Below are 14,034 nucleotides of genomic sequence, written 5' to 3'. Positions count from 1 at the left end.
CTGAAACTGCAGCCACTACTAGTCTACAACTGAGTGGGAGAGAGGAGAGGGTTTCTACGTGGATCAAATCTCCAAGCTCCACTTAGACCACATTCCTGATAAACTGTTAGTGGACTGATAGCCCAGTGCAGGCTCAAATCAGCGGCTCCACCGTTTAGTCTGAGATGAATCTTGTTCGAACAGCAGACATTCATCTACCTTCAGAAAATAGAAACATGGCGAAAGAGGAGATGGCTGCGCCTTTTTAGGGCTAATAACCAATTGTGCTATTTTCAAATTAAATCAAATCAAGTTTTATTTGTCACATGCGACGAATACAACAGACCTTACAGTGAAACGTACAGGCCCTTAAAAACGTCTCTAGGGTATGTGGGACGGTAGCATCCCACCTTGTCAACAGCCAGTGAAACTGCAGGGCGCCAAATTCAAAACAACAGAAATCCCATAATTTTAATTCCTCAAACATACAAGTATTTTACACAATTTTAAAGATACACTTGTTGTAAATCCAGCCAAAGTGTCCGATTTCAAAATGGTTTTACAGCGAAAGCACCACAAACGATTATGTTAGGTCACCACCAAGTCACAGAAAAATTCTGCCATTTTGCCCGCCAAAGAGAGGAGTCACAAAAAGCAGAAATAGAGATAAAATGAATCACTAACCTTTGATGATCTTCATCAGATGACACTCATAGGACTTCATGTTACACAATACATGTATGTTTTGTTTGATAAAGTTCATATTTATATMAAAAAATCTGAGTTTACATTGGCGCATTACGTTCACTAGTTCCAAAAACATCCAGTGATTTCGCAGAGCCACATCAATTTTACAGGAATACTCATCATAAATGTTGATGAAATTACAATTGTTACACATGGAATTATAGACATACCTCTCCTTAATGCAACCGCTGTGTCACATTTCAAAAAAACTTTACGGAGAAGCAAACCATGCAATAATAAGAACAGCGCTCAGATTCTTTTTTTAATTATCCGCCATGTTGGAGTCAACAGAAATCAAAAATAACATTATAAATATTCCCTTACCTTTGATGATCTTCATCAGAATGCACTCCCAGGAATCCTAGTTCCACAATAAATGTTTGATTTGTTCGATAATGTCCATTATTTATGTCCAAGTAGCTACTTTAGTTAGGGCGTTTAGTACACAAATCCAAACGCTTGTGCAGGTCCAGCCGACCGTCGGACGAAAAGCTCAAAAAGTTAAATTACAGGTCGTAGAAACATTTCAAACTAAGTATAGAATCAATCTTTAGGATGTTTTTATCATAAATCTTCAATAACGTTCCAACCGGAGAATTCCATAGTCTGTAGAGAAGACATGGAACGCAGGTCGCTATCATGTGAAATGCGCTTGACCAGGACCTGGCTCTCTGCCAGACCTCTGACTCAAAGAGCTCTCATCCGGCCCCACATCACAGTAGTAGCCTCATTCAAGTTTCTAAAGACGGTTGACATCTAGGTCATGTTGCCTTAGGAAGTGCAACATAACCAATATCCCACTGTGTATTCAATAGGGGCTGGGTTGAAAATCGACCAACCTCAGATTTCCCACTTCCTGTTTGGATTTCTTCTCATGGAAAGTAAACCATGTCTGATATAGTAAACCATGTCTGATATAGTAAACCATGTCTGATATAGTAAACCATGTATGTGATAATAAACCATGTCTGTTATAGTAAACCATATCTGATATAGTAAACCATAAACCATGTCTGTTATAGTAAACCATGTCTGTTATAGTAAACCATGTCTGATTATAGTAAACCATGTCTGATACAGTAAACCATGTCTGATATAGTAAACCATAAACCATGTCTGATATAGTAAACCATGTCTGATATAGTAAACCATGTCTTATTATAATAAACCATGTCTGAAATATTAAAACCATGTCTGTTATAGTAAACCATGTCTGATATAGTAAAACCATGTCTGTTATATAAACCATGTCTGTTATAGTAAACCATGGTCTGTTATAGTAAACCATGTCTGATATAGTAAAACCATGTCTGTTATAGTAAACCATGTCTGTTATAGTAAACCATGTCTGATTAAGTAAACCATGTCTGTTATAGTAAACCATGTAGTATATAGTAAACCATGTCTGTTATAGTAAACCATGTCTGTTATAGTAAACCATGTCTGATATAGTAAAACCATGTCTGATATAGTAAAACCATGTCTGTTATAGTAAACCATAAACCATGTCTGTTATAGTTAACCATATAACCATGTCTGTTATAGTAAACCATGTCTGTATAGTAAACCATGTCTGATATAGTAAACCATGTCTGATATAGTAAAACCATGTCTGTTTAGTATAAACCATGTCTGATATAGTAAACCATAAACCATGTCTGTTATAGTATACCATGTCTGCTATAGTAAACCATGTCTGTTATAGTAAACCATGTCTGATATAGTAAAACCATTCTGATATAGTAAACCATGTCTGATATAGTAAACCATGTCTGATATAGTAAACCATGTCTGATATAGTAAACCATGTCTGTTATTAGTAAACCATGTCTGTTATAGTAAACCATGTCTGTATTAGTAAACCATGTCTGTTATCGTAAACCATGTCTGTTATAGTAAACCATGTCTGATATAGTAAACCATGTCTGATATAGTAAACCATGTCTGTTATAGTTAACCATGTCTGATATAGTAAACCATGTCTGTTATAGTAAACCATACTGATATAGTAAACCATGTCTGTTATAGTAAACCATAAACCATGTCTGATATAGTAAACCATAAACCATGTCTGATATAGTAAACCATGTCTGATTATAGTAAACCATGTCTGATATAGTAAACCATGTCTGATAAAGTATAAACCATGTCTGTTATAGTAAACCATAAACCATGTCTGATATAGTAACCATAAACCATGTCTGATATAGTAAACCATGTCTGATATAGTAAACCATGTCTGATATAGTAAAACCATGTCTGATAAAGTAAACCATGTCTGTTATAGTAACATAAAACCATGTCTGTTATAGTAAACCATGTCTGTTATAGATAAACCATGTCTGTTATAGTAAACCATGTCTGTTATAGTAAACAATGTCTGGTATAGTAAACCATAAACCATGTCTGTTATAGTAAACCATGTCTGTTTATAGTAAACCATGTCTGATATAGTAAACCATGTCTGTTATAGTAAACCATATTGTTATAGTAAACCATGTCTGTTATAGTAAACCATGTCTGATATAGTAAACCATAAACCATGTCTGTTATAGTAAACCATGTCTGTTATAGTAAACCATGTCTGCTATAGTAAACCATGTCTGCTATAGTTAAATCATGTCTGTTATAGTAAACCATGTCTGTTAAGTAAACCATGTCTGTTATAGTAAACCATGTCTGTTATAGTAAACCATGTCTGATATAGTAACCATGTCTGTTATAGTAAACCATGTCTGTTATAGTAAACCATGTCTGTTATGTAAACCATGTCTGTTATAGTAAACCATGTCTGATATTGTAAACCATGTCTGTTATAGTAAACCATGTCTGTTATAGTAAATAAAGGTTTACGCCCCAAAAAGTCCAGAAAATGTATGCAAACAAAGCTGTGTTTGTGTGTGTGTGTGTTGTGTGTGTGGTGTGTGTGTGTGTGTGTGTGGTGTGGTGTGTGTGTGTGTGTGTGTGTGTGTGTGTGTGTGTGTGTGTGTGTGTGTTGTGTGTGTGTGTGTGTGTGTGTGTGTGTGTGTGTGTGTGTGTGTGTGTGTGTGTGTGTGCGCGTTGGTCTTTGTGTTAGTGAGACTACCTCAGCCGTATTGTAGTGAAAATTGTGCTGACTGTCTAAATATTTCTCTCTTTCACAGAAAAAAAAAAAGAAAATGGCTTCATTCTTTGTACGAGTAGACCCCTCCCTGCTAAATGATCAAATCACTGACAGGATAAATAACCGAATGGAATGAAGATGGAGGAAACATGCAGTAATTAAACTACTATTGTGCTGGAAAACAGCAATTCAGATGGCCTCCATTCAGCTTGTAAATAATGTGAGCTATAAATGTAATCAAGTACAGCGCTGTGCTTTAGCAGCTCACTGTACCGCTTTTGTACTTGCAAGGTAAATTAAATAATAAAAGCATTTAGACTGAATAGGTAATACGTCACTCAATTCAGTACTTCTTAGTGCCATGTATCAAACAGTTATTTCAGTTGTATTAAATCCAGGAAAATCTGTAGATTTTCTGCTGATTACAGACCCATACGTTTTTTAAATTGTGACAATAAAATAATAGCATAGYTCATAAGCAATAGAATGGCAAAAAAAATCCAGACTTTTTACTTATCAATCAAACAGGGTTTATTAAAAATAGACACTTACAAACAAATACAAGAACATGTTTTAAGTTTAATACAATACACTAAAAAACTAGATATAGATGTATTAATGATGGTTGTTCATGCCGAAAAGGCTTTCGACTGTCTTGAATGTCCTTTTCTGTTCCAAACTTTGGAAGCCTTCAACTTTCCAGCTGAAATAATACATTTTATAAAAATATTATATAAATGTCCTAAATCTAAAATATACACAAATAAATAAAACATTATCTGATTAAATTGTTTTAGAAAAGGGCACAAGACAGGGATGTCCCGTCTCCCCCTTCCTGTTTGCACTGGTAATTGAACCGCTAGCAGAAAGAATTATACARGACCCAAACGAAACAGGTATCAGTATCGGTAAATATCAATATAAACTACACTTATTTGCAGATGATGTCCTGATATACCTGACCCGTATTGAAACCCCCCCTTGCTAAAAATATTTTCAGAATGCTAAAACATCTCAGGATATAAATTACCATGGGAAAAGAAGCGACATAGTAGCTATAGGGAAAAATCAAATATCGTGCAGTGAGATGCCTGATTGGTTGGATGATACTTTTATYGTCATTCATCTTCATAAAAAACATATACTTAAAACTTGAAATCAACCAATCCTCCATCGTTAACACAATGGACATGTCAAATGCTTTATTATCTAAATGTTGAAAGTGCGTGGGCGACGGAGAGAAACAAAATGGTGCTGTTTGAGGCCGTGTGGCGGAGATGCAGGTGCGAACAGGTGGGTCTAGGAGATGTTGTGGATGTTTGTGTGATGTTTTGGATGTTTTTGTGTCTCTTTATTCTTCATGTTGTCATTTGTATGTTTTGTATTGTAAAAAATAATGAATGATAATATGCCACACTGTTTAAGCCGGTAGGGGGGGGGGGCTTACTGCAATGAGCCCATACAGATGCATGTAACAACAGAGAGTCCCCGCAAAAAATAAAAAAGTCAGTTTGTTCTGATGTGTTTGTCCTACATCTGAGAGATATAAGACATATCAGGAAACTTTAGTTTATTTAATTTTACATGTATTTATTTCGTTTTTGGCACTGAACAGTCTAGTGTGCATTCTGAAAGTATTCAGACCCCTTGACTTTCCACATTCTGGTACGTCACAGCCTTATTCTGAAATCAATCTACACACAATACCCCATAATGACATCACAATACCCCATAATGACATCACAATACCCCATAATGACATCACAATACCCCATAATGACATCACAATACCCCATGACAAAGCAAACAAAGCAAACAATAATAATAATAAAAGTAATGCCTTAATTACATAAGTATTCAGACCCTTTGCTATGAGATGTGAAATTGAGCTCAGATGCATCCTGTTTCCATTGATCTTCCTTGAGATATTTCTGCAAGTTAATTGGAGTCCACATGTGGTAAATTTAATTGATTGGACATGATTTGGAAAGGCACACACCTGTCTATTTAAGGTCCCGGAGTTGACAGGGCAGAAACCAAGCAATGAAGTCAAGAAAATTGTTCATAGAGGTCCGAGACAGGATTGTGTCCAGGCAGGGGAAGGGGACCAAACCATTTCTGCAGCATTGAAGGTCCCCAAGAACACAGTGGCCTCCATCATTCTTAAATGAAAGAAGTTTGGAACCACCAAGACTATTCCGAGAGCTGCGTCCAGCCAAACTGAGCAATCGGGGAGAAATTCCCTTGGCTAGGGAGGTGACAATAACCCAGTGGTCACTCTGAAAGAGCTCCAGAGTTCCTCTGTGGAATGGCATAACTTTCCAGAAGGACAACCATCTCTGCAGCACTCCACCAATCAGGCCTTTACGGTAGAGTGGCCAGACGGAACCACCCTCAGTAAAAGGCATATGACAGCCCACTTGGAGTTTGCCAAAAGCACCTAAACGACTCAGACCATGAGAAACAAGATTCTTTGGTCTGATGAAACCAAGATTGAACTATTTGGCCTGAATGACAACCCTCCCGTCTGAGGAAACCTGGCACCATACCTATCGTGAAGCATGTGGTGGTGCAGCTTCATGCTTTGGGATGTTGTTCAACAGTAGGACTGGGACAGTAGTCAGGATTGAGGGAAAGATGAATGGAGAAAAGTACAGAGAATCCTTGATGGAAACCTGCTCTAGCGCGCTCAGGACCTCAGACTTGGGCAAAGGACAACGAACCTAAGCACACACAAGACAATGCAGGAGTGGATTCGGGACAAGTCTCTGAATTCCTTGAGTGGCCCAGCCAGAACCCGGACTGAACCGATCGAACATCTACTGGAGAGACATGAAAAAGCTGTGCAGTGACGCTCCCCATCACCTGACAGAGCTTGAGAGGATCTGCAGAGAAGATTTAGAGAAACCCCCATATACAGGTGTGCCAAGCTTGTAGATTCATACCCAGAAGACTGGATGGCTGTAATCGCTGCCACTGTAATCGCTGCCAAAGGTGCTTCAACAAAAGTACTGAGTAAAGGGTCTGAATACTTATAGAAATGTGATATTTCCATTTCCATTCCGTTTCTAAAAACCTTTTTGTGTCGTTGTGGTATTGCGTGTAGATTGATGAGGGGGGAACGATTTAATATAGTTTACAATAAGGCGTGTAACGTAACAAAATGTGGAAAAAGTCAAGGGAATACCTTGGATAGATAAGTAATCCTTCTAACCCCCCCCCCCCCCTTAAAAGAGTAGATCACTATTGTAAAGTGGTTGTTCCACTGGATATATTAAGGTGAATGCACCAATTTGTAATTCGCTCTGGATAAGAGCGTCTGCTAAATGACTTAAATGTAAATGTAGATGTAAGGGGTCTGACTTCTTAACGAATTTTCTTCATCCATTCATTTTTTTTCAGCTGTTACTGGGGGACCTTTCAGACGAGTCTTGGGATCCGGTGGACGTCCGAGAGCAAAAACAACCAACATGTGCCCGGTGTGAGAGTCTCACCTTCACAGAGTTCATAGTGTGTAGCCCAAACTTTTGTGAGAAGACTGATGGTTTCATGGTCTGACAACACCTTTCTAGCTCTGTCACCTTTCACCCTGGAAGTGCTACATTGGAGGATGCGGTGGATTGACATATCTCTAGCTTAAACTGAAAGATTTTTATAAGGATTTTTAAGGGAAAACAACTATAGGTTAACAGATACTCTAGGTCACATTCATGCGCACATACACTACGCAGTGATGAACATAAAAACTACAATTCTTTTTAAATTCTTTTTTTATTTTTTTAAGGCCCATCTCAAGAGCTTAAATAAAAACAAATGTATAATATGTCCCTATTAAGTGTCAAATACAATAACAGGGTGACCGTAAAGGGTGGACCGTAACAGGGTGACCGTAACAGATTGACCGTAACATGGTTGACCGTAACAGGTTGACCTAACTTGGTGACTGTAACAGAGTTGACCGTAACAGGTTGACCGTAACATGGTTGACCGTAACAGGGTTGACTTAACAGTTTCACTGTAACAGGGTTGACCATAACAGGGTACCGTAACAGGGCTGACCTGTAACAGGGTTGACCTTAACAGGGTGACCGTACAGATTGACCATAACAGGGTTGTACGTAACAGGGTGACCGTAACAGGGTTGACTGTAACAGAGTTGATCGTAACAGGTTGACGTAACATGGTTGACCGTAACGGGGTTACCTTAACAGGGTTTCACTGTAACAGGGTTGACCATAACAGGGCTGACCGTAACAGGGCTGACCGTAACAGAGTTGACCGTAACAGGGTGACCGTAACAGGGTGGACCTTAACAGGTTTCACTGTAACAGGGTTGACCGTAACAGAGTTACCATAACAGGGATGACCGTAACAGGATGACCTAACAGGGTTGGCCGTAACAGGGTTGGCCGTAACATGGTGGACCTTAACAGGGTTGACCTTAACAGGGTGACCTAACAGAGTTGACCATAACAGGGCTGACCGTAACAGGGATGACCGTACACAGGTTGACCGTAACATGGTGGACTTAACAGGGTTGACCAGAACAGGGCTGACCGTAACAGGATGACCGTAACAGGGTTGACCGTAACAGGGCTGACCATTTCATCCTAAATCAGCCATAAATCCCATTGTGGCAGAGGGGAATGGAAGCTTGTTGTATGCGTCAGGGAGGGACAACTTAATACAAGCTTCACACAATTTTTTTTTACATTGTTACAACATTTCTAGCCTGTCTATCTATTTCGCTTGACTTGTTACGCCTGACCCACTTAGTTTTCCACCACTAAACATCAGAACGTTTCCAAAAAAGACTAGAACCAGTCACTTTCTTTAGTATAACAGGTTGTTTAAAAAATGTAATATTGGTGCTACAATTTCTACTTAAAATATGAAAGAGCACACATTTTCTGGAACGCCAGCTGCTGTTTCAGGCTCTGTTCTGGAACGAGCCAGCTGTGTTTAGGCTCTGTTCTTGAACGAGCCAGCTGTGTTTCAGGCTCTGTTTCTGGAACGAGCCAGCTGTGGTTTAGGCTCTGTTTCTAGTAGCTTATATGTGAGGACAGCTAATGATCATGTTTAGTAACATTATATCAGACCCTGGGTCAGAGAGAGAGAAGAGAGGAGAGGGAGGGAGGGAGGGGAGGGAGGGAGAGAGAGAGGAGAGAGGGAGAGAGGGAGGGAGGGGGGGGAGAGAGGAGGAGAGGAGAGAGGAGAGTAGAGAGGGGGAGGAGGGGGAGAGGAGAGAGGAGAAGGGAGAGGAGGAGAGGAGAGAGGGGAGAAGGGGAGAGAGGGAGAGAGGAGAGGAGAGAGGGGGAGAGAGATAGAGAGGGGCTCTCTCACTTCATACTAACTCAACTGTGAAAACGCAGAGCTGCCTGCCTTGGAGTTGGGAGGACAGCTGCTTCAGTGTCTGCCTGCCTGCCTGCGCCTGCCTGCCTGCCTGCCTGCCTGCCTGTGCCTGCCTGCCTGCCTGCCTGCCTGCCTGCCTGATTGTGTATGTACCTCCACTTCAGAGTACTTCTACAAAGTGCTATGCTCAGCCCTGTTTCCCCTCTCTCCTCTCTCAGTGAGAGGTTGCCAACACCCAGACTTTTAATCAGGCCATGCAGCTACACCAGACTGTGACAGGCTATGACAGGCTATGACAGGTATACGAGGCTACGCTAGGGGGGATAAATAGCAAGTGTGATTAGCGTAATGCATCACTAACGGATACATCTTTCAGATCTCCAGCAGTTTCCCTCAGGGTGCAAGTAACATTTACGCTCACATCCACATTAATACAGTCTGAATATATTTCATAGGACAAAACACATCATTATGTAAACAAGAGTTTGTCTCAAGAATATAACAAGATAAGAATGTCATCTAAAATGTAGCAAGGTAATAAGATCACAATCACATTTTTCCAATAACTCTCACAGACTAGATCATATCTAGTTTTCCCCTTTAATTAAGATCTAACTGTCACGTTCCTGACCTTATTTCCTTTGTTTAGTCTTTGTTTAGTTGGTCAGGACGTGAGCTGGGTGGGTATATTCTATGTTTTGTGTCTCATTGGTTTAGGTGTGTCTGATTGGCCTGATATGGTTCTCAATCAGAGGCAGGTGTTTTACGTTGTCTCTGATTGGGAACCATATTTAGGTAGGCTGTRTTCACTGTTTGTTTGTGGGTGATTGTTCCTGTTCATTGCGTTCTTTGTTTTCACTAGGTTCACATGTTCAGGTCTGTAGCRTCGTTGGTTTCATTTCTGTTTATTGTTTTGTTCGTGTTTAATAAGTGTTCCAATWAATATGGAAACGTACCACGCTGCGATTTGGTCCTCCTCTCTTCCATCCAACGACGAAAGCCGTTACACTAACGGGYTTTACCAATTTGACTTCATATTCCGACGTTTGTCCACGTTTGTCCGAATGTAAAATTTGGAAGCTCCTCCAAACATCACATTTTTACGGTTAGGTTTGGCTTAAAACATTACGTTATGGCATTAATTCTGAATGGTTAATAAGGTAAAGGTTAAGGTTTGGAATAGGGTAAAMMRATTTAAAAAAGATAACAAAAAKAAATAAAAWGTCCATAGCACTGGRACTGACCACACGACCCTCGGAACCAGAGATCGCATCTTACTACTATTTGCCATCCCCATCAACAACACCTTTGCAATCCGCAAGCGGCTTGGTGGTAGTAGCGCTCACCCCTAGTGGCCGGTGTTTAAGTAATCTCCCGATATCCTGGTTTCCTGGACTGACATCAAATTTCCCCTTGGATCTTGAGCTGAGTTTTCCAGTATGTGACTGATTTCGTCTCGCTATGTTTCTCTCTCTCTATATAACCGTGAAGTGTGATTATGTATTGCGATTCCAAGTAGTCCATCCACCAACAAAATATTATTCCTCAAAATTCAATCTCCCCAAAAAKAAATCATAATTGAAATTGTAGAGCTGCTTTACCTCCTCAAGTCTCCTGCTGCTAAAATKATATATTTGTCAGTTAGTGACACAGCTATAACCAAGCTAATCTTACATAAAAGCCCAACCCAATCCACTGCCCCCAGCCAGTTGAAACGATTTAGCACTGCTTTGTAGAAAGACATAGATTGGTTCTGTCACTAATGGCTACCTATTACCTATACGGTACATTACTTTTGACCAGGGTCTGCTGTATTACACATAAATGCACTGTAATTTAGGCGTTAAAGCTGCTAAAGTGTCTCTCTGCCTTATGTGAACATTTGTAGAATTGGAAGAAAATCAGCTTTAAAACTGCCATATTTTTGCTCTGATGCGAAGAGGGGGGCTTTTAATGGTTTTATGTATGCTATTTTCATCRCACTCTGAAGTTGGRGTTTTGATTTTGAGGAGGTTGCTGATGAATTAGCTGTCACAAAAGGGGTCCCCGGACCCAAAACGTTTGGAAACCACTGCCCTATAGTGCACTACTTTATAAAACATATATATATATATATATATATATACATATATATTTAACCTTTATTTAACTAGGCAAGTCAGTAAAGAACTAATTCTTATTTACAATGATGGCCTACACCGGCCAACGCTGGGCCCATTGTCCGCCGCCCCTATGGGACTCCCAATCACGGCCGGTTGTGATTCAGCCTGGAATCGAACCAGGGTCTAGAGGCGTCTGCATCTCAGTGACACATGACTAGTGACGTCTCTAGCACTGAGATGCAGTGCCTTAGACCGCTGTAATACAGCCTAGAATCGAACCAGGGTGTCTGTAGTGATGCCTATAGCACTGAGATGCAGTGCCTTAGACCGCTGTGATACAGCCTAGAATCGAACCAGGGTGTCTGTAGTGATGCCTATAGCACTGAGATGCAGTGCCTTAGACCACTGTGATACAGCCTGGAATCGAACCAGGGTATGTAGTGATGCCTATAGCACTGAGATGCAGTGCCTTAGACCACTGTGATACAGCCTGGAATCTAACCTGTGTGTCTGTAGTGACACGTCTAGCACTGAGATGCAGTGCCTTAGACCGCTGTGATACAGCCTGGAATCGAACCAGGGTCTGTAGTGATGCCTATAGCACTGAGATGCAGTGCCTTAGAACGCTGCGCCACTTTAGACCAGACCCATAAGGAATAGGGTGCCATTGTCTGAACTCAGATTAGCCAACCTTTCCTCTCCGCTTCTCTCCTGACTATTTAGCTTGTATGCTTGTCAATTTAGCCTCTCCTCTCCTTTCCTCTCCTCTCTCCTCTCCACAGCCCTCACTGAGGGTAGTGTAATAGTTTAATAGGTAGAGAATGGTAAGAATGAAACACATGACTGGGAATACAGATATGCATCAGTTGGTCACAGATACCTTTTAAAAAAGGTAGGGGCGTGGATCAGAAAACCAGTCAGTTTCTGGTGTGACCACCATTTACCTCATGCAGCGTGACAYATCTCCTTCACATAGAGTTGATCAGGCTGTTGATTGTGGCCTGTGCAATGTTGTCCTCCTCCTCATCAATGGCTGTGTGAAGTTGCTGGATATTGGCGGGAACCGAAACATGCAGTCGTACACATTGATCCAGAGCATCCCAAACATGCTTAAATGGGTGACATGTCTGTTGAGTATGCAGGCCATGGAATAACTGGGACATTTTCAGCTTACAGGAATTGTGTACAGATCCTTGTGACATGGGCCCATGCTTTATCATGCTGAAACATGAGGTGATGGCGGCGGATGAAAGGCATGACATTGGGCCTCAACCACGTTATCCCTCTGCATTCAAATTGAAATCTTTAAAAATGCAATTGTGTTTGTTGTCTGTAGCTTATGCCTGCCCATACCATARCCCCACCACCACCATGGGGCACTCTGTTCACAACACTGACATTAGCAAACTGCTTGCCCACACCACGCCATTCATGTGGTCTGCTGTTGTGAGGCCGGTTGGACGTACTGCCAAATTCTCTAAAACGCAACTGGGGGTCGGCCCTTATTTTATGAGAAATCAACATTCAATAACATGGCAATAGCTCTGGTGGACATTCCTGCAGTCAGCTTGCAATTACCGACGCTCCTCAAAACTTGAGACATCTGTGGCATTCTGTTACGTGACAAAACTGCACATTTTCGAGTGGCTGTATATTGTCCCCAGCACAAGGTGCACCTGTGTAAGGATCATTCTGTTTAATTCAGCTTCTTGATATGCCACACCGCGCTCCTAGGTCATCAGGCTGCTGATTATCCGCCCACACCTGTCACCATCGTCTCGCGCACACTGTGCCTCATGACACTCACCTGGACTCCATCTCCTCCTTGATTACCTTCCCTGTATCTGCCCTCACCTGGACTCCATCACCTCCTTGATTATCTTCTGTATCTGTCCCTCACCTGGACTCCATCACCTCCTTGATTATCTTCCTATATCTGTCCTTCACCTGGACTCCATCACCTCCTTGATTATCTTCCCTGTACTGTCTCTCACCTGGACTCCATCACCTCCTTGATTATCTTCCCTTATCTGTCCCTCACCTGGACTCCATCACCTCCTTGATATTCTTCCCTGTATCTGTCCCTCACTGGACTCCATCACCTCCTTATTATCTTCCCTGTATCTGTCTCTCCCCTGACTCCATCACCTCCTTGATTATCTTCCCTTATCTGTCTCTCACCTGGACTCCATCACCTCCATTATTATCTTCCTTATCTGTCCCTCACCTGGACTCCATCACCTCCTTATTATCTTCCCTGTATCTGTCACTCACCTGGACTCCATCACCTCCTTGATTATCTTCCCTGTATCTGTCTCTCCCTGGACTCATCACCTCCTTGATTATCTTCCCTGTATCTGTCTCTCACCTGGACTCCATCACCTCCTTGATTATCTTCCCTGTATCTGTCCCTCACCTGGACTCCATCACCCCTTGATTATCTTCCCTGTATCTGTCTCTCCCTGGACTCCATCACCTCCTTGATTATCTTCCTATATCTGTCCCTCACCTGGACTCCATCACCTCCTTGATTATCTTCCCTGTATCCGTCCCTGACCTTGACTCCATCATCCTCCTTTGATTATCTTCCCGATCGTCTCTCACCTGGATCCATCACTCCTTGATTATCTTCCTGTATTCGTCCCTCACCTGGACTCCACACCTCCTTGATTATCTTCCCTGTATACCGTCCCTCACCTGACTCCATCACCTACCATTGATTATCTTCCCTGTATCTGTCTCTCACCTGCC

This window comes from Salvelinus sp. IW2-2015, unplaced genomic scaffold, assembly GCF_002910315.2.
Source record: "Salvelinus sp. IW2-2015 unplaced genomic scaffold, ASM291031v2 Un_scaffold3514, whole genome shotgun sequence".
NCBI classification, from domain to species: domain Eukaryota; kingdom Metazoa; phylum Chordata; class Actinopteri; order Salmoniformes; family Salmonidae; genus Salvelinus; species Salvelinus sp. IW2-2015.
The sequence above is the reverse complement of the archived record's forward strand: the minus strand, read 5'-3'. Positions refer to the sequence as shown.